The sequence below is a fragment of the Sinohyriopsis cumingii genome, chromosome 14, assembly GCF_028554795.1.
Source record: "Sinohyriopsis cumingii isolate HCF-2022 chromosome 14, ASM2855479v2, whole genome shotgun sequence".
Lineage (NCBI taxonomy): Eukaryota > Metazoa > Mollusca > Bivalvia > Unionida > Unionidae > Sinohyriopsis > Sinohyriopsis cumingii.
In genome coordinates this window covers 68,463,364-68,486,009 of record NC_142974.1, presented here as the reverse complement: position 1 = coordinate 68,486,009, position 22,646 = coordinate 68,463,364, and the positions used below count along the sequence as shown (strand labels likewise).

General features: G+C 36.5%; 2 long non-coding RNA genes across 2 annotated transcripts; both read left to right on the top strand.

Annotated features, from left to right (window-relative positions):
• Positions 1–2,173: 2,173 nt before the first annotated feature.
• Positions 2,174–7,188, top strand: LOC149784071 (uncharacterized). The gene is made up of 3 exons (XR_016414098.1): positions 2,174–2,580; positions 3,105–3,226; positions 7,075–7,188. It is a non-coding gene; the product is annotated as an uncharacterized LOC149784071 (long non-coding RNA).
• A 10,181-nt stretch (positions 7,189–17,369) lies between these two features.
• LOC149784070 (uncharacterized) lies at positions 17,370–20,481 on the top strand. The gene is made up of 6 exons (XR_016414097.1): positions 17,370–17,485; positions 17,824–17,913; positions 18,765–18,961; positions 19,462–19,620; positions 19,817–19,923; positions 20,371–20,481. It is a non-coding gene; the product is annotated as an uncharacterized LOC149784070 (long non-coding RNA).
• Positions 20,482–22,646: the final 2,165 nt, after the last annotated feature.

Here is a 22,646-nt window from a genome sequence, read left to right as displayed (position 1 = left end):
CTCAATACGCCTTACGACGAATAGATACTTACCGTCAGGTTGATATAACGCAATTGATGTTGGAATTGGGGGAGAGAGGGGGAGGGAGGAATAGGTATTACAGACCGAAGGGTCGCGTAGCGCAATTGCGAGCTGATGCAATAAGCATACCCCCTCCTCGCACCCCACAACAGCCATATTTCAAAGAAAATTTCAAATTCTATTTCAAATATTTCAAAGAAACCCATATAACTTTTTTTTTAAAGAGAAAAAGGAAGAAAGGAAGAAAGGAAAAATAAAAGAATTTTGTAATTTAATTTTTTTTCTTCTTTCTCTGAAAGAAAATTCTAAACACATATATAGGAAGGGATACAGGGAAAATATAAGGGGGAAGTAAATGGCGATGACATCATGGGGATAAGTCACAGGGCTTATTGAAGTGGACAGGCCCATCAAGAGTCTTTGAAAACACCCAATGTAGAACATAAACAGACAAAATAGAGACACAAATAAATACTGTATAACACTTAGTTTAAAACCCTACTAACTTCTCCCGCACTGTATGGTTGACCACTATACAATAATGTGGTCTCATAAATACGTTTGGATCTTTCAATAAAGCATATTCAGATAAACTAAATAAAGGAGGCCTAACGCGACCCAGGAAAAACACATAGAGAATAAAGAAGCGTGAACCTTGGATCGAGCGTAACCTACCTATCAACATCTTTAAAAACTATTATGAGGAACGACACATATTATCACTCGAATAATAAAATAGGAAATTATTTTTTTTAAACAAAGTCTAAATAGTACACCATTCCATCGTCAAAATTAGAAAACCATAAAACAAGTTAAAAGATACAATATAACATCATAAAGGAAGAAATACAACTGGGAAAGATATTTGATCTATACTTGCTGTCTCAAACATAAAGAAAATATAGCATACACACAATATATCACCATTACATATAGCAAACACTGCGACCTAGGCGACATATAGCAAAGGTGACAAAATATTTCAGGGGAAGGAACTTCGAGCAAGGTGAGGGAAACCAGACTCGGACGAATAACCCTTTAGATAACACTATGGAAACATAAATACCCCATCAAAATATCTACAAACTATTTTTTTTATATAAAATTTTGTTTTAAATAAAACATACAACACATCTGAGGGGGAAACACACAAACATAAAATACTTTTTAATTTTTTGGGAATGGGGGCATATTTCCGGTGCCCCCCCAAAAGTGTGTGTGTGTGTGTGTGTGTGTGTGTGTGTGTGTGTTATTATACCCATTACATTACTTGCAAAATATATATGGTGCTGACATTTTCGGCAAGAGGGAGACCTACCAATATTCTGCATATAATTATTTTAATGTTTTTCAGAGCGAGAGTATTGGGGCCTGATCTGTTCGATATATTTCTCAACTGATACAGCGGGTATAATAGAGCCCCCCCCCCCCCCCCGAGTTTGCCACAGAGCGCTCGTGTAATATACGGTTTAATACAAAATACATGATTGTGGGCAGGAATATACACATTTTGGTCGATATACATGATCGTTGGTATCTATTCAAACGAGGGCCATGAAATACATTAGCAAATTCCTACAGTATTTAAGGCAGGCGATTACGAATTATTTAAACCACGTTTTTCATCTGTCACAGATTTTATAATCATTTTGAAGTGGCTGCTTTATCTCGAGGAAAACGAGCGGTAAGTGTTATACAAAACAAAACCTTAATAGCAATTTGATCACTTTTGCGTCATTTGACAGTAAGAATAGTAACAAATAGAGGATAATTTCTTTTCCTACGTTAGGCCTAATACCTGGTATGTTTCTTAGTGTGGTACACACACAAAAATACAACCCCAAAACAACACTTACAACATTTTAAAAAACCCACAAAAACGAGTGCCGTGCCGAAGCCACGGGCTAAAATGCTTTTTTATTATTTTTTTTATTTATAGTATCAATCACAAATTGAAATATATACAGTATTAGCGTTGGAAAAGAAAGTTTTCTTTTTGCTATATTTTTGTTCTCACCCTAGAGAAGCACTTTCTGCAAATGACCTTAATAAAGGAAAATAATAAATTAACCTAAACCACTTTGAATGTCGACCGTATCTTTTATTTACACGGCATCATGCGCGGAAGAAAATACCAACTGAACCGGGATTTCAAACAGCAGATGAATTAAACTTGATTCATTGAACATCATTAGCAATTGTACAATCAAACAGATGCAACAATGAAAAGTGGAACTATGAAAAATCGAGAATGTTAGATTTGCGAAGGATTTATTCCGAATCATTGTCTGCTAATAGAGAATTCATGTCAGTTGCTGTGTCGGCGATGCCCACACAGCTCGCCGTCCAAATGTGAAGTTGCGTTGTGCTGAAAGACATACCACTGTGCCATAATTTATCTGATGGCATGAAAAGAAGCTGCTGAAATTATAGTATTTAAAAGTTTCTTCATTTTGTAAGAGCTCAAGAAATTAATTTTGGTTTGAAAGACAAGATGAAGGTAAAACTCAGAAGACGTAGCTGTACAGTACCGTTGGTGTCGGAGACATCATAATAAAGGTAACTGCGTTAACTTCGCTTTTTGTTTGGTAATTTGTTGGAGATTATCTTTTGCTGATCTTCTTTGAGCTTGGAGTAACTTTTACATTCTGAACATTTTTATTTGTACTTATCTGCTTAATGTGTATTGCTGGGATATCATATAGAATATGAAGTCAGTATAATGGTACTATATTTTACATATTTGAATGATAAAAGACTGGTAAATGATATAATGATAAACTACAAAATGAATAATTTGCCCATTATCCCAAATATGTTAATTAAAACAAACATTGAATGTAAATTCAGATATAATGAGCAGTTGTAAGAAGTAAGAAATAACATTTTGTCCATTGAACCTGTTATGTGTTATCATCATCAGTTTTAAAATAAACACATGGAGACAAGTTTGCTTAAATTATAAAATTAACACACACACACACACACACACACACACACACACACACACACACGGTATTTTAATCTAATACAGAAATGGTGACATTGATATATGCATACCAATAGTTTTTTTTCTTCTACAGATAAAAATTAAAAAGCCTAATTCTGAGAGTTTCACCTACAACATTCATGATGGGAAAGGGCCACTAATTAAGAGCTGACATATGTGGAAGAAAAATACCATCCATGTTGAAAAGGGCTAGAGGTAATGTGAGAAAACATAATTTATCAATCTTATTTAACATTATTGTCGATATTTTATCTCAACTGGTCAAAAGGCTAAGTGGGTTTATGTAATGGTCCAGAGTGTGTTATTTATTTCACATCCCCTTCTGTCTTTCAACAGTAAGAACTTAGCTACTTTGGAGTCCATAGTTCTGATCAATTTGTTTATATAAAACTTGGTTTTGGGCTTAAATCATCTTGGATAAATCTAATAATGAGCAAAATCCAAGCATATACATGTGATCATGTATAAGATTAGCTGAGTCTTTTAACCAGCCTAAAAGCCATACTTCCACAATATAGGCTAAAATCATTAAGTTGTCCTTGAAGTTTGATGAGTGTTAACCATTAATAGTAATAAGGTGAGCTTTCATCTGAGTATGTTACCATCGCATGCAATATTTATACATGTAGTGCAGTTTTTACTAAACTTAGAATACATGATTATATAAATGAGATCTAGATTGAAGAAGAGAACATGCATACCAATACATGAGGTTATAACCACTACTGCTGATTCAAGTTTGATCATGCTTGGCCATTGGGCTTATATAGTCAAGATTCACAATGATGCTTATTATGAGTGTGATAAAGGTATGGTAGTGAAGTGACCTTGCATCTGATTGGCATATTTTCTTATGACTTGCACAACAGTGTTTATGATCCAATTTAGATCTGACTTGTTTAATTATTTGCTTGTATGTCTGAGGCTGTAAGCAAAATCTATGCATATAATGTGGTGGTTCTACATCTCACTAGCCATTCTTGCTACTGCTCTTAAAACTATTTCTCATTAATTTTATCAGACTTGGTAAATAGATTTATCTCATCAAGATATAGCAAAAGAGCAATTTTGTAAAAAAAATATTCATTCATATTAAACTCAAATTCTGCATCTGATTGGTTGACCTTGCAAATACTATAAGGGCTCTATTTCTGACAAAAAGATTATTTTGATCTAATGTAGCAGAAATGCTTATATGATCAAAAGATTGAACATATTTGATGACAAATAAGAAATAGTTTTTCATGCAAATTTGATAAACATTGATAAATCGGTTCATATCATTAAAAGCTTGGAAGAGTTTGATTACATGCGAAACCATCACATATTAATCAATCTTTATTTAGAGAATTATTTTTGTCAGGATTTAGTAAAATATGTAAAATCAATATGAACTGGTTTTGTTATGTACAGCAACACTAGTTGTTTACTGAGTACTGAGGGAATTGGAGTAAGGCAAGGGTACATTGCAGTAGGTAACCTGGTTGACTTGATAACAGGATTTTAACACAAACATTTTTATCAGGAGTCTAGCATACTAACCATTGATTCACTGCAGATCCTGCCCCCATTAGTTACCTTTTGATACGTAAAGCATTTGGTTTTTTTTATGTCACAAATCCCATAGGGATTAAAATTAACATCATAGGTCTCACTGGATAGTTTCGTATTTTGACATCCCTCTAATTTTTAAGGTAGAAGGCATGAACCTAATTATCACAAGCCTAGCATTTATAAATGTAGACATAAGCTAAATCTATAATGTGGTTCAGATTTACTTTGAGTTAGGCATGGAAATAGGTTGGCTTGTTGGTGACTGCCTGTCACAGTTAGATGAGCATTGGAGATCATATGCGTAACTTAGTCTGCAAATGAGCTGCCGACTTTTATTTGTGTCTGCTACAGAGGTAAATATAAAAAAATCTTGATGGTAGAGGGGTGATGAAAAGTATGCTAATTTGTTATAGTACTATTGAACTTTATTCATGCATAAGGCACATACTGATTCTTTTAGTTGCCTTGTCACAGAAAAATATTCAAAATAGTTATTTCTAGTAAAAAATGAATGTAAAATTTAGGAGATGGTGGCAGTGATGGTTCAGTATAGAAACCAATAGATGCATCAGGAATTAACCTGATTACTGCAGTCTAAATCTCACATGTATGCTTTATACAAATATCATTAGTTTGTTTTTATTAGTATCTTCATTGTTGGATGAAAATTCACCAGATAAACTATCCAGTGAGACCATAAAATACACAATTAGAAAATAAAATAAATTTATTTTAGAAAGAAATATTGCATGCAACTCTGTGACACAAATGAAAGTAATGAGAAAACACTTAAACAAATGGCTAACATTATTCATCTGGCTTATATAACTAACAGTTGGCCATTTCACTATGGAGTAGTCAGGTATATCTAGTATTGTAAGAACAGAACCTAAACAATAATCTCCAAACTTTTATCAAATCAATTGCATACTTAGGTTTGGAATGTATTACATGGGAATTATGTTAATTTTTAAAATCAAAATGTACCTGCATCCTTTGACCCTACCAGAACCAAACTAAAAGCTCAAATTTGTGCAGCTGCTTTTGCTCATCACAAACATAATTGGGAGTATAACTGTTAACCTTACCCTCTAGCACACATTTAAGATCTTTAGAGTTCTTAAATACAGCCTTCTAATTATACAAGTTTCATTACATTGGTCAATAATTAGTCACATGTGATGACACTTGTAACTAATCAAACCACAGCAACTGAGAGCAGACTAAGCACTGATAGTTATATGGTACAGTGGCAATATACAGTCTGTCTGCTGCAACACATGAAACAAACTGGACACATCTGAAAGCCTTGAATTTGACTTTATTGATCTGTATGTTAGAACAGAACCTGAGTTGAAAAGCTTTTAAAGAAAGACCTTGATATCAAACCTAATAATAACTGCAGGAGTTATATTATGGATAATTAACCATTCTCTCAGTTTCAAACTGGGCATTCCATCCCATGGGGTTCTAAATGTAAACCAAGTGTAACTGATATCCTAATGAACTGTAAAGACCATAGCAGCACAACAGCAGGGGACCAGATATGTCCAGATCCAGAAATCATAGACCAGTTTCAAACTGATAATGAACCACATAAAAATTACACATCTGCTAGAACTTATGTGATGAAGAAAACTTAAATTGCATTATTATTAATCCTCCTCCTCACATTCATCATAATTGAGATGCATCATATATGTTTTATTGTAAAATAGTTTATGCAACATAATTCAGTGAAGACCTTTGCTGCCAATTTACCAGTGAACTATTTGTTTCAATGAACATATTTTATGTTGTAACAAGGAGCATCATTTAAACATTATGATACGCTTATCATACCTGTATATGAAATCTTAATACTAACACTTATACTTGCAATACTACTACTAATAAAAACACCTGCATTGATAATTTGATTATGTTCAATTGGACTTGTATCTAAATGATCACCAGCTGTATGAAAAGACATATTTTAATATATAGATATTGGATGGAATACTGGTTACCACAATTGAATAGTCATATGATAAATGATATATTATTTTAAACAATTTACATTTGCAGTGAAACATACTTTTACATTATCTTCCCTTAAATTTCATTTATAGAGCAGTATACTCTGCATTCATTAAATTACTGAAATGGTTAATAATACAACAACAAATACTGCAACTTCCAGAACCACAAAAATCAAAAGATATAAACAAAAACTTCTCTACATGTATCAACACTTGTCACTTAATAGACAGAACTATGAAGATTTAGGACAGGATGTTAACAAATTAGGTATTCAAGTTAAAAAGAAAAAAATACCAAGTAAGCTTACTACCAAAACATCAAACAATAACAGTGAATTTTAGTACATTCCCAGGAAACAGAATATATGATTTTTCTTAACTTGATCTGATACATCTTAAATCTATAGAAAATGATTCATATTGTATGACTTAAATATTATGTAAACAAAAATTCCATCACTTTTTCAGATGCAACATGCATACCCCAACCCATCCTTCTTGATCATAAAGTATACCAGCATTCCACTATAAGATGGGGAGTTGTAGTGGCTCAGTGGTTAGCTTTCTGGACCTGTGACATAATGTAAGTTCAAATTCTACCATCGGACCAACCTGGGTTAGCTACCATGGTGTGTCCTTGGGCAAGGCACTATACTTAAAGTGCCTTGGCACTAAATAACTTACTTGTGTTGGTTTACCATAAAAGGCCAAACCAAACACAAAAAACAACAACTTTAAAATATGAGTTTTGTCAATACTAAGTAAAGGAAAATCATACTGAAGAAATGTTTTTGTTAATACAGTTTAATGGATCTAGAAAATCTCTTTCTTCTGCAGGAGTTTAAAATGTTAAATTAAAAAGGTCATGGTACACATTGCTTTGTTCGTACACATCAGGCTCCGTAACCCATATCCAGCTAAAAATTTTGGTAGAGTCCGAATAAAAAATATTTTAATCTGGATGATAATATTCTTTCTCCATTCATATATTACACCACCAAGATTGATCCAAATAAGATTACATTTTACTATAACACTGAGGATGAGTATGCCTCTTAGCAACTGACAAATGTGGAGAGAATGGAGTTAAACTGAACTTTGATTTCTTTCCAACCATAGCACAAGATGATCATTTATTATGAAAAAACCTGAATAAAGTTGGAGTTCATAACCATGACAGTCTTGATATAATATAAATTCAATATATTATTATTGTCTTGAGGTATAGTTCTGTATATTACAATCTCACACAAGATCAGGGTATATTTTAGTACCATACAGTTAATTCAGGATTGTATTAATACCTATTCTGGTGAATGAAAATTAAATAAGATTTACTATTTTGGAACCAGTTGCAATAAAGTTTACTGAACAAGAGAAAATATGACTTTACTGTAATATCTAAAATGTAAAATCTGCAAACAGAATACTTGCTTGACTTTACACTTCAACCATATCATAATATTTATTTGAAATGAATTTATACAAATGGCATTAAATTGGGTTTCAGGCTGGTAATGACAATTGTAGTAGTGAATAGGGACGGTCTAGGGACTATGGAACTTCCATGTTAAAAAGGGTATATCCACTTTGGGGACTATGTAATTTAACATGGAAAAAAAATATCCATTCTAGGGACAAGGGGAATTTAACATGGGAGAAAAAAAAAACTATTCACTCTAGGGACAAGGGAAATTGAACATGAGGAATAAATCGTGGGACTGTCTAGGGACTAGGGGAAATGGAACAGGGTCGGGACCCTATTTTAATAAGGTCCCGACCTGATGGGTCTATGAAAATGGAACAAGCGAAAATTGAAACAGGGAGGGGTCTCTATTTTTTTATTATTTTTTTAAACAAAGAAATAAAAAAGGGGTAGGCAATTGAAAGACAAGATCTTTTCGAGAGATAGGAATGGCCCTGAAAAGGGCCTTTGGTTTTATGTTAATATACCCTTAACATAAAGGGCATCTGTGACATCGTCTTCTTGACCTTAGGCTGCGACTGACTGCAGGACCATAGATTAAGACTCTTTTGAGGCATCCTTGATGCTCCACATAAGATTCTTCGCATCCACAGGCTGGTGTCTGTCCTGTGGATAACTGTCCAGTTGGATCGGACATACATTGGTATGTCCGTCCGGAACATCATCGAAGACACAAGCGTTGAAGATTGTACGTCGGTCCACATGTTGGGGTGCCGAGTAACAGGTGAAGGAATGCAGTGAACTGTACTTATTTATAGGTAAAGGAAGGATTGAAACGGATTGAGTTTGTTGACCAATCCAAACACGCGTTACAAAATTCAGTCAGCCCACGTCCAATCCGAAGAGAGCAGTCTGTGACGTCACGTAGTCTATATAGATTCGCTAGCACCTGTGCGCAGTCAATCTATGCGACAGTTTTTCAACATGACGGAAACTCAGAAAACGATCAATTGGGGTGCACCAACGGTGGAGACTACCCAAGGGAACCGGACTTACTTTCAGAAGAGATGAATTGGGATTTTGTGGATTTATTTACCTCGCAAGAATTTGTTCCTGAACCTTCGTCACCTTCTCCTTCATTACTGCACATGGAAAATTTTAGACAGAGACAGAAAGAAGAATTGGAGAAATTTATACAACAGCAAAATGAAGCGGAACAAGCTTTTCTCCTACAGCAACAGCAACAAGAAGAAGAGGTAAGTAAAAAACAACAACAAGAAGAAGCAGCAGCAAAGAAACAAGGGTGTCAAAATCAAATGGTCACGGTACTGTTAGACATTTTAGCGGAGTTAAGAAGTCTGAAACAAATGTATCAGACTTCTTTATTACGGCCGAAGAGAATACGACCTTCCCGAGCTAAACACTCCACCCCTGTGACTAAGCCTACCGCACCACCCTTAGTGATTTCAACCAAATCATCATCAACAGTACGCAGTCCAGAAGTAGGCCTTGGCCGTGACAAAGGCTTAAGACAGTTAAAGTTGATTGTTTAAACTCACCCCTTACACCAAAAAAGGCCCTTTTAAGGGCCACCCATGTCTCTCGAAAAGAGATAGACTTTCAATTGCCAATAACTAAAAAAAAAAAACATTTTACCCAATAGTCCGTGTCTGTGTATGAGTGTGCCTGAGTGTAGGTTCTTATTTTAAAATCAAAACCCAAAGACACTTACCTTTTATAATTAATTTATTCTTTTATAAATATTTACAATTCACAATTCACAACAGAGCACTTTGAAAAGTTCATAGACTTCTTCTGTCTCATTGTTCACTCTCTGTTGTTTTAATTTCTTCACCGTCACAGTCTTTTCCTCCTCTTCCTCCTCACTTTTTTCCCTTCTTTTCTTCTCCTGTTTCTTTTTCTTCACCTGTCTATTTTCTTCCTCTTCTTCTTCCTCTTCCTCTGAAGAATCCCTCTCTTCTTCTGACTCCTCTTGTTTCTTTTTTGGGCAGTCTGGTGACCAATGTCCTTTTTCTTGACAATAATAACAGGTATCTTGACTTTTGTCTCTTCTAACCCCTTTTTTTCTTTTTTGACGGTCTGGACACTCTGAAGACCAATGCCCTTTCTTCTGACAGATATAGCAAGTATCTTGACTTTTATCTCGAAAGGAAGGAGAGTAGTCCCTCGGCTGGTCTGAAGAGAATTTTCTAATGACCCCTCGCAAAGCTCTGATGAAACGTTCGATCTGGGTAGTCTCTTCCATCGTTGTGTTCGGTTTGAGAGTGAAATGAATAGTGAAAGGACAAGACACATACCCTTTATATACGCTGGTCTGCTATGACTATAAATTAGTCCATGGTGTTTAAACTTTAGTCATTTAACTTTTTGCTATCGAGATGAAATGATCCAATTCATTTGAGAAGAAAGAAGAAGAAAGTAAGAGGCAGAAACGTGATCTGTCGTCTCGTACCAGGGCTGAAGTCTTGGCACAAATTCATGCCAGTGATTTTGAAGAGGACATGAGTGAACCAGACTCCAAACCCTCTAAACAAAGTTTATCACCCTTAGTCAACCCTGAAAAGTACTATGACATTCGAGAGACGGAAAAGCGTCCCTCTAGAAAATTTAGAACTACGGCTTACAAATACACGGTGAAGTTTAAAGATTTCAAGGCTGAAGTACTGTTAGAGAAAGCAGAAGGGTTCATCACCGACATGTGGGATTCTTTGCTGACCACACTCAAGCGACAATATCAACCCAAAGAAGATGATCGCTTGAGACTTTCCATACAACACAACGGCTTGAAATCCCCAGTTTGGATCGAGTTTAGCAGCCCTGCAGAATTGACCACTTCCAAAGTCATGGACAAGATTCAACACGTGCAACAATCTAATGACCAGTTTGACATCACCGATGGAAAAGCCACACTGGACATGACCCACGTCTCTCCTCCTCAAGGGACTGGACAACGCAGAAAGACCTTATTGGTCAACAACCTTCGCATTACCAAAACAAGTCTTGTCCAAATTAACAATTTTCAAGACCACATGTGTTTAGCCCGAGCCATCGTGGTGGGATGAACCTATGCCGACAAGAACGACACGGTAGAATGGAAAAGAGCCTGGGAGAACATTCGAAAATCGAAATGAAGCAGAACGTCTGTTACAACAAGCAGGCCTGTCCAAAGACACACCCTGTGGCATCCCTGAGATGCAAAAATTGCAAGATGCCCTAGTTCCACGATACACCTTGAAAGTGCACCCTCAAGAAGTGCGCGGGTCTCTGTTGTTTCCAGGAAAGACTTTAAGGATGGAAAATACATTCACCTCTATCATCACGATGACCATTTCGATACCATTACCACTATCACAGGATTCCTGGGATACAAATATTACTGTGAGAAATGTGACTATGGTTATAATAATCGAGAGCAACACAAACATTGTGGATCGAAATGCTCAGGATGTTTGGCCTCTCAACCCTGTCTGAGCGAAGGGCGAGAACCAGTGCATTGTCCTGCTTGTCTGCGCACATTTGTCAGCCCTGCCTGTTACCAACAACATCTGAAGATGCAAGGTTCACAGAAGAAATGTGCTTGTCAACTCCTGAGATTGTTCCCAATGTGTGGACAAGGTCTATGTATCAACAGTACCAAGGCACACGTATGTTCAGGAAAGAAAAAATGTCACATTTGTCACTGCATCGTGGACTTGGAACACCAATGCTACATGCAAAAATACCAATCCCGACCAGAGAAAGAGGATGGTCACAAGAAGAAGAAAGGCAAGTTCATCTTTTTCGATTTCGAATGCATGCAAGAGACCGGTATTCACATTCCTAATTTCTGCGTGGCTCATCGAGGGTGCGAGAAGTGCATTCAAGAACCTATCTTGAGTTATTGCCCTCACTGCAGTAAGATTCCTGGAGGACGTGAAAAAATCTTTCAAGGACCGAACACACTAGCCGATTTCACACAATGGGTCTTAGACCCCATCGACAAGACGTGGAGCCAAGAGGACATCGAACATTATTATGGAGAATGTCATCACCATGCCACGGTGATGGCTCACAATTTCTCCGGCTACGATGGACAGTTTCTTTTGAGATACTATACGGAACGTGGCACCGAGCGTCCTAAAGTCACTTTGAACGGAGCCAAAATCATTTTCATGCAAGTGGGACAAGTGCAGTTTAAAGATTCGATGAGCTACTTAGCCATGTCTTTGAGTCGAATGTCTAAAATGTTTGGAATGACAGAAATGGCTAAAGGGTACTTTCCACACTTTTTCAATACAGAAGCCAATCAACACGCCGTTCTACCCCATTTGCCTCAGGCTCACTATTACGACCCTGACAACATGTGTACCGAACGAGAAACTTTCTACGCTTGGTACAAGGCTCACGCATCCGACCCTTTCGACTTTCAGGAAGAAATGCTAAAGTATCGTCGTTCCGACGTGGACATTTTACGGCGATGGTGTGGAAAATTTCGAGAACTGTTCATGAAACACGGAGGGGTTGATCCTTTGAAAGAAGCTTGCACCATTGCAAAAGCGTGTTACTTAGTCTACCGACAACGATTGATGCCTGAAAACACTGTGGCTGTCATCAGTCCTCAAACGACCAACTATGTCAAACGTCAATACTCGGTCAAAGCCCCACGCTGGTTGCATTACTTGTGCGACAAGGAAGACAAATGGATTCAGCATGCCCGCAACGGAGGGGGCGAAAAGACCATCGGAACGCATTCGATCGATGGCTGGGACTTAGAAAACCCCAAGAGCATGTACGAGTTGAACAGTTGCTTATTTCACGGATGTCCCGTCTGTTACCCTGACCGCGGCACTAAAAATCAGTTTTTACAATGAACCATGGAAGACTTGTACCAGGCCATTTGTCAGCGATGCCTAAAGTTAGAACAGGAAGGATACCAAGTGGTGGAAATGTGGGAACACAAATACGATCACCCTTTGAAAACCAATCCCGAGTTTAAACGCCTCGTGGAAAGTTACCAGTTCATGGACCCCCTGAACCCGAGGGATAGTTTGTACGGAGGAAGGACCAATGCCACATGTTTGCTGTACCGAGCTGACGAAGAGAAAGGAGAAGAAATCAAATACTTGGACGTGTGTTCACTGTATCCCTACGTGTGCAAATACTGTTACTTTCCTGCAGGGCACCCACAATTGTTCACCGAACACATCGACCTGAAAAACATTCGACAATACGAAGGCTTGATCAAGTGCAAAGTTTTGCCTCCCACGAACCTATACCATCCCGTCTTACCTCACCATTGCCAAGGCAAACTTTTGTTTCCTTTGTGCCGTACTTGTGCTGAAACGTGCAACCAAGATCAACCTTGTCATCATACCCAGGAAGAACGGGCCTTGATGGGGACATGGGTCAGCGTAGAATTGTTCAAAGCTCTGAACATGGGATACCAACTGTTAGAAGTGTACGAAATTTGCCACTTTCCCAAGACACAATAATGCCACAAGGGTGACCCACGCAGAAAGGCATTTTCGCAGACTACGTGGATGCCTTTTTGAAACTGAAGCAAGAAGCCAGTGGCTATCTGTCCTGGTGTCAGACTCCCGAAGACCAAAAGACATTCAAAGAGAAATTCTGGGCACAAGAAGGCAGTACTTTAGATCACATCGAGAAAAACAAAGGCAATCGTTTGCCAAAGTGATGTTAAATTGCTTGTGGGGTAAAATGGCACAACGACCGTGTTTACCCAAGACGGAGTATTTGACCGAACCTTCCCGCTACTTTCAGATGATTCACGACAAGCCAAATTCATGAAACACGTGGACATCATTCGTGAGGATTTGATCTTGGTGAATTACGAAGAAGATCTGAACTTTGTACAAGACGACCCCTTTGGAAATGTCATCATTGCAGCTTACGTGACAGCTCATGCTCGCTTAAAATTGTACGAAGATTTAGAACTGTTAGGGGAACGTGTCCTGTACTTTGACATGGACAGTTGCATTTATATCGATCACCCGAGTCAACAGCACCCTGACATCGAAGGAGACCATTTAGGAGCCTGTACAGACGAGCATCCCGATGACAAGATTCTAAGTTTCGTCAGTGGCAGTCCAAACAATTACGGCTACTAAAACCGGGACAAACAAGAAGAAGTGCACACACAGTGTAAAGTGAAAGGACTTACTCTGAATTATCGTACCAGTCGAGTGGTCAACAAGATTGTACGTTTACCCACACACCACATCGTCAGTCGACCCTTGGAAAAAGTCTATCAAATCGTGTACCAGAAGCGAGTGCAGCTTCCCAACCACTTTACTTTGCCGTATGGACATGTCGGTATAAAACATTGGTTGTAAGAGGATAGCCACCCACCAGAAGGATGACTTCGCCACAGCAAGAATCGAATGAGAAATCCAGTGAGAACTCCAAGTTCAAACCCTACCATTTTCCAGTCTTCTTACCTGACTATTGTGATTGTGCCCGTCGATTGGACATGTTTCAAAAATGGCCTACGGATAGGGAAGGATTACCTTCTTCGTATGTTTTAGCTAGAACAGGATTTGTCTACTTCGGACCTGAGTCAGGATTGGCATACGAAGTACAGTGTTTCGCTTGCGGACTGAAGTTACGAATGGATCTATGTATCTACAAAGATTCAGCTGTTCTGGAACATACTCGATGGTCTCCGCACTGCCATTACCTTTATATGGCCTTTCCACCCATTAAACTACGGTACAATTATGACGGTACCTTAGAGACGGTACCTTCCAATACTAGACGTAAACACATGGCATCCTATTTCATTGTTGTTTCTTTTCCACATAATAGCTTATTTTTTATAAAATGTTAAACTTTACTAATCTTTTTTCAAGATCACTTTAGTTTGCAAAAATATATCTTGTCATTTATTGGCATTCTACATTGAATTTTGTAAACTAGCTATAAACCTGACCTAATTACTCAACTTAACTGCTGACAGAAACAGTCTACAGTAAATGTATTTCATTTCTATAGCTCGATGGATAAACATTACATCTTTTAAAGCTGTGCACAGAATAGGCCGACATATCACGAGTCAGGAAAACATGGGGGTGGTATCCCCGTGTCCAAAATTAATTTCATTTTGAATAGAATATTCTAGTGACAATTGCCTCTTTTCAAATGGTAAGCATTGCTTTATTTTATTTTCGTCAATCTGTCAAATTCGGTATGCATTTTGCTTTAATATTTGAGATGGAAACCTTAGGTGCATAGAAATGTCAGACAGCATTGTACATCATGGATGGTGTCCAACATACTTTTATGATCATAATCAAAATCCCATTGTTTTAGTTATGACCACTGATTTAAAAAATATTCATCCAAGCTAAATATAATAATAGTAATAATGAGGACTTTGTACAGCACCTAATCTTTAGAAGCTCTAAGCGCTTTGCAACATTAGACAACATAAAATCATACACAATGATATGATTACAAAAACAAACACCATGAAATTAGAAAACATTAAAAACATGCTGAAAATATTTAAGGTAGTTAACATTATTAAGTCATTAAGTTTGTTTTTGCAGTCGGAATGAGTAGTTTTGAGAGCACTCATTGAATGGGATCACTGCGTCTTTGTGTCTTAGTTCAGTGGGCAATTCATTCCATGTTGCTGGGCCCTGGTATGCAAAAGAATGCTGTCCATGTGACTTTGTTTTCATATTGAGAATAATGAGTATATGATTGTCGAAAGAGGAGTGTAAGTATCTTGCTGGTGTGTACACATAGGTGAGGTCGCATATGTATGTTTGACTAGAGTCTGTCAGTGAAACGTAGTACAGAGAACAAATGTTGTGTTTGATTCTGGATCGAATGGATAGCCAGTGTTGGGTACAGAGCAGCGGGGAGGTGTGCTCTGATTGTGGTACTCTAAGTATGATCCAAGCAGCTATGTTTTGAACTTTTTGAAGTCTCTGCAGTAGATATTAAGATGAACCAGACAGAATTGAGTTACCATAGTCCACTCTTGAAAGTAGTAATGAACACACAAGTGTTTTAGTGGCATCAACTGAAAGATATCTGAGAATGGAGCTGATGCGTCTCAGCTCAAGATATTCAGCCTTGCATATGTTCATGACATGTTGGTGCAATGTGAGAGTACTGTCCAGAGTAACACCTAGGTTTTGTACTGATTGTGTGAATTTAATGTTGGTGTTGCTGATATTTATTGTGTGAGGTAAAGGATGTGAATGAGAAAGTCTTTGTGTTGTAATCAGAATGGCCTCAGTTTTATCATCATTCATCTGCAGCTTGTTAAAAGTCATCCATGATTTCACATCAGAAATGCACATCTCTACACCTTGGATGGTAGCATCAACATCAGTTGGGTGGCTAGATTTGTATATTTGGGTGTCATCAGTGTACAATTGGTGAGACACTGGATGATGATCTATGACACTTGAGAGTAGCTGAGTGTATAGAGTGTAGAGAACAGGTCCAAGAACAGACCCCTGTGGAACACCACAACATAGATCAACTGGGCTGGAGTGTAATCTATTTGCATACACAATTTGTGTCCTGTGGCAAGGGCGATATGCAGATTGTACATTGCTAAAAAGACTGTTTGAATTCAGACAAGATGCAAGCTGGGATTGAACAACCTTTCGTAAGTTTTTTTATATGAATTGGAGATTAGAAACCGGGCAGTAGTTCTTTAAATCGTTATGGTGTAGTGTTAGTTTCTTCAGCAGAGGTTTTACAACGGGAGTTTGAAAAATGATGGAAATTATGCTGATGAGAGAGAGGTATTAATAGCATCAGTTAGTGAAGGCAATACTGGATCTAAGCACTCAAGCAGCAGTAATGTTGGAATTGGATCAAGTTCACATGACTTTGGTACACTCTAGGATGATTACTTAAAAATGCATTTATTGGTGGTGAGAGACTAAATACATGACTTGATACCTGTGTTTAGCATTAATTGGAAAGCTGAAGATTAGTAATCTTTTGACATACATATCTTAATTGTACCATTTAATTTACAAAATTCAATGTAATTTGCATTGGTAAAATGTGTAGCACAAGAAAAGTCATTATGAATCAGAGATAAATCATATCTTTGTTTTGTCTGGAGCTTGACTAATTTATTGCACATTTCTGTACACTATTTTGTCTTTAATCCAGGATTATTCACTGCATTCGGATGCATTTCATGGTGAAAATTCACCAGCTGGATTTAAAAGGGGTGAATATTGCTAGCGATTGTTCTGCAAACCCTGTATGTCACAAGGAGTCAGTGTATTCAAGGACTCATAAAGTATTTACAAGTTCTCATTGATATTTCAGATGAAAATGAAGAACTGAAAAAAGATGAAAATCTCAAGAGGAAACCTTTCTGGTCAGCCATCTCATCCAAAACCTCCTGAAATGGAGAGTATTTTGCAGACTCCAAGATTTCCTCTTATCCTGCTGGTATGTTCTATTTCGTTTATCTGGTCTCTTTTTATCAATTGCTTTTATATCATGCCACAATTGGAAATTCCTTATCAAAAGTATGTATAAATTTCATCATTTTTCTGTCTGTTTAATAAGATGTGTTTAAGAGTACTTACTTACTCATGATGCTGTATATATGAGATTAGATGTTTTGTTAAAAAAGAATGCATTTTGTGATATATTGTATCACTGCCTTATATACAGTGGTCATTGCAACCAGTATGCATTTTGTTTACATGCCAAAACATCCAGTCTGATGTCTTTGCTTCTTTTTTACTGCAATTAAGGAGTAGTGATAATCTTTATACTCTTAGCTGCATCCAGAAGGACAACACCATCACCATCCCCATCCACTCTGGAGTGGAGAATATAAAGATTTCTCTCTGCCAGTTCCTCTGCAAATAGTAAGTATTGAGGATGGGAAAAAAATGTACATTATAGAATAATGAAACAAATACTACAGGTGTTGACTTTTATATAATCTCTTATTTCATTTACAGCTTTCTAAATATGAGTAAGTCAATTATACACTGTATTTATGAATTTAATTCTCATCTAAGGTAGTAGAACTGTTTTATGTTTGACAAAATGTTGGGTAATTTGTGGCCGTACACTAAAAACACATTTTGTAGCATTTAAAAATGCTTATGTTCAATGCACGTAAAACTCATTGGTTTGTTGTCACTTCAGTTGATAATAGTCTTGTCATCTTGTAAACATTTTGAATGTTAGTGTTCAATGCTAAGGTCATATACATTGAGTCAACATCAAAATTTGTTTGCAAAATGGAAAATTATGACATGAAAGCATAAGCTCTTGTAGCTTAGATACTGTTATTTCAGAACATTGTGAGATGTTAATTAATTAAATTATAGGTCATAAAACATACTGTTCAAGACTTATTTGTGCAAATAAACAATGAATTGTTTTTCATTGATGTATCGACTGTTCATCATTCCATTGGTTTTTTATTTTTCTTTCTGATGTATACCATTGTCTTCTGTAAGTCAGACGTCTAAACCATCTACATTGAATGCAGACTTTACAGACACCAGCAGTGAAACAACATATCCAGGGAATAAAAAAATAAAGGATTATAAGGAAAAGTTTTCATATAAACTGTACAAAAACCATGTATTTCATTCCATAAATACTTTTCATTGTTAAACCCATGTTCACTGTATAGATCTTGATAAGAAGTTTATAATAATGATCTTGATCTTTCAAAACTAATTTCATCACAAATCTCTTACAGATTTCCAGGTCAATGTACTTATGAAACTGGACACAAATATTGAAAATTTGTTGGAGCAGCTGGCCCTCCAAGTTCATACATAAGGCCCAGACACAGAATACAGAGAAGAAATTCTTGCAATGCCATGTGATTCAGTGGAGGAACTAGAGGGCCTTTGCCAAAGTTTGGAGGAGAATCCTAAACTCTCCAAGAAGATGGTAAATTGGGGCTTTATTTTCTATTTAAAAAAAACTGTTATAACCTTATTTGCTGTTGTGAACCTCAATATGCATTATGCAAGTTCTGCAGTGCCTGTATAATTATTTTTGGGGGTGGGGTGAACATGTACTGCTCAGCTGTTTTGTCTTACGGTTGTAGGCCAAAACATGTTTAGAGATGAACATGTAACTGGTATTTTACTACATATACACTATTACATATTATGTGGCTACTTTAATTTAATCCTTGAGTGAATGTCATTTATGAAGTTAATATATTCACGGTGGTTAATTTGGTTTATATATGCTATTAGTACATTGTGTTGCATAGTTAATGTTATCAAATTTTTTTCAAGTTAGAGAAATTAAATTTGCTTGCAAAACCATGGCAAAAAATAACTATATACAAGCATATTTTGTTACATCGATCGTGAAATACTACTATTAATAATAATATCAAAATCAAAGAATAGTAATATTATTATTATTATTATTTTCAGATATGCTACTTGAGCTCCCTTGGCAGGTTTACAATTGGCGATAGTGTCTGCAGGATGATGGAAAAAGCTTAAAACAAAAAGAATGGCCAGCGTTTAGTCCAAAGGAACGTAAAGGGAAAAAAGCATTTCAAGAGCTTGTGATATGTCAGGTTTTGATAAGTAAGTATGGCTTGATTTAAATTGTGTTTTTCATGTGACTTGCCAGAGATTTTTAAATGAATTGATAAAGTAACTTGAGACCACCTTTCAAAGTACATGTTTTAAAAATATTCCATTGATTATTGCTGGCATTTAGAAAAATGCAATGCATCCTTTGTTGTGAAACTTATTTTAAAACATTGTATTACTCTTGCAGAAGCCTGCTTGAAAAATAATGGCAAAGCAAAGGCAAATGGAATGGAAGAGACCATATCAGAGACCCTCAAATATGCACCCAACCAACGCAGAATGATAAAAAACAAGGTAATCCAAATGACTCTTATTTCATCAATATTGGATTCAGTTTTGTCTTTTAAAGCATAGTATTTGCAAAGCAGATGCATTTCTAAACTGATAACAAAATCAGCTTATCATATTGCCCAGGACTATCAGAGCTAGAGTCCAGCTAACTACAATATGCATATATCTTGTCTGATCGGATAAGTGCCTCCATTTGGAATTTTTATTCACATGAAATATTTGGATGAAATAAATTCATCTTTGTGCAAATTGATTGCACCATCCACTTGCCAGAAATGACAAGTAAGTGCAAAGTTATCTTGTGTCATGTCTTAACGATAGTAAGGGAACCACAAGTGCAGTGAAGAAAATTTCATACATTTTTATAATGCTGATTAACATAACTTCTGCATATGTAACTAGTGCTGAGATGATATGACTTAAGCATTACAATTTTGTTTTAATTTGCAGGTGCCTGAGCAGAAGAAGTAATAGATAAACTTTACAGTGGAGTTGGAGACTGATTCTGATTCATAATCTTAATTAAATCTAGAAAATAAACATTAAAGTCATATTAAAATATCTATTGTATTGTTTCCTTCTTTCATTTTTCTCTTAAAAACAAATGTCTGAACCTTTAGTCTGTAAATTCAGTGGATTCCTTATCAGCCCATCTACGTTTACTTTGCACCATGCTACTTTAAAAAAAAATGAATTATCCCCATTGGGGTAGGTCCCCCAACCCCCCACCCTACTTTATCAAATTTCCTGCCACATTTAAATCTAATGGAAGGCCCTGCTGTAAAGCCTGTTAGTAAAACTACCCAACAAGAGGATTTCATACATTTGCAACTCCTAGATGGATGGTAATGTTTTCATATTTGTAATGTAGATTTGGACATTCTTGCCACCAGTATGGAATATGTGTTTCAGAAACACAAGCAGCTTTCATCAGATTTGCATATAGGTTTTATATGTTGTGAGTATGTTGTAGGAAGTTTTTAAAATAACATTATATGAGATGATGCCAGTGGAAATGGCAGAAAAGTGTCAGTATTGTTCACCAACTACACCTTGTTCTTACAAAATGTGGCTGTTACACATTCCCATGATGATGTCACTGACAGCCATCAGTGAGGAATGCCCCAACAAGCATAATACAAATTGCTTCCATTGTAATTGTTACAATTCCATTCTGACCGCTCCGGTGTCCTAGTGGTTAGAGCGTCCTCCTCAGAAGCGGGAGGTCATGGGTTCAAACCCCGGCCAAGTCATACCAAAGACTTACAAAAATGGTATTAACAGCTGCCTCGCTAGACGCTCAGCATTAAGAGGTTAGTGTTAGGACTGATCGGCCTGGTGTCAGGATAATGTGACTGGGTGCAACATCATACTACATGTTTGCAGCATGATGCCCCAGTGCTATACATCACTATGAAGTGCCACACTGCAGACATCGTAGCAATATGACTGAAAAAGTATTCAAGCTACGTTAAAAATCCAATCACACACACACAATTCCATTCTTCGATCCAGAACCAACACTAATTCCGTACTACAGTTCTTGCATATCAATCCAATTTTGCTTTTGAAATGTAGTGCCACTCGATTCATAATGAACCCATTCATTTCAAACACTCGCAAATACTTACTATTCCTGTCTACAACTGAAAAATATCTATATAAAAAACGTGTAACTGTGTTTTATGCAAGGGCATGGAGATGCACAAAAACTTGCACCTGAAGCTTGAATAAAACCCCGACTGTGGATAAGACTTTATCCATCGATTACCCCAGCTTGGGGATAAATTCCGACCATGGCGATTTATTATATATCCTATGACTGCTCCAGCTTGAGGGCAAAATCCAAACACATCCCTAAAAAGATAACAAGTATAACGGCTCTTTACCTTCTGTAAATGCCACTTGAGCTTCCTGATGCTGTTGTATCTGCCATTTGACAGAATCACGAACGTGGATATATTTCTTAATTGCCTCTAGTTGTTGAGCTAGTTTAGCTGTATGAAATTCCTTTGTGCAGACTCACTCATTATTAATATTACAACAGTGATTTAATTACACATCACCTGTCAGCACACCAATGATAAGTCAGTTATTTTATAACACACCAACAAGCTTGAACCTTGAACCCCCCCCCCCCTTTTTATTTTGGGCACCTGTGGACATGAATCTGCAAGGCTCAAATTGTCATTTTTAATATAAGATCTCAACATTTTTAAGGCCTTAATTTTAAAGACATCCTTAAAACCCCTAAAAGGTTATCAACTGGATCACCAGCCTTCTTTTAGAGTAACAGCAAGTATATATATATATATATATATATATATATATATATATATATATATATATATATATATATATATATATATATATATATATATATATATATATATATATTTAGGTCTAAGGAAACACAATAAAAATGTTTGATTTAACAATGACATATTTGCCTCAGGTTTGTGATCCTGAAGTGAATATTAACTGTCCATTTATTTTCTTGGCTTTCCTTTACTAGGAAATTTATTATAGAGATTTCTGCGATGGTGAAGGCAATGTAAAAATTGGTTACTATAACATACTTTTTACGCCATGTTCGAAAAAATAAATCCAATGGAAAGGTTATAGTCTGAAAACCTTCATTAAATTAAGTTAATATAGGGGAAAAACTCTAAGAGTTCATAAATATTTTTCAGTGCTGAATAAAGATATAACATAACACTTTCTGC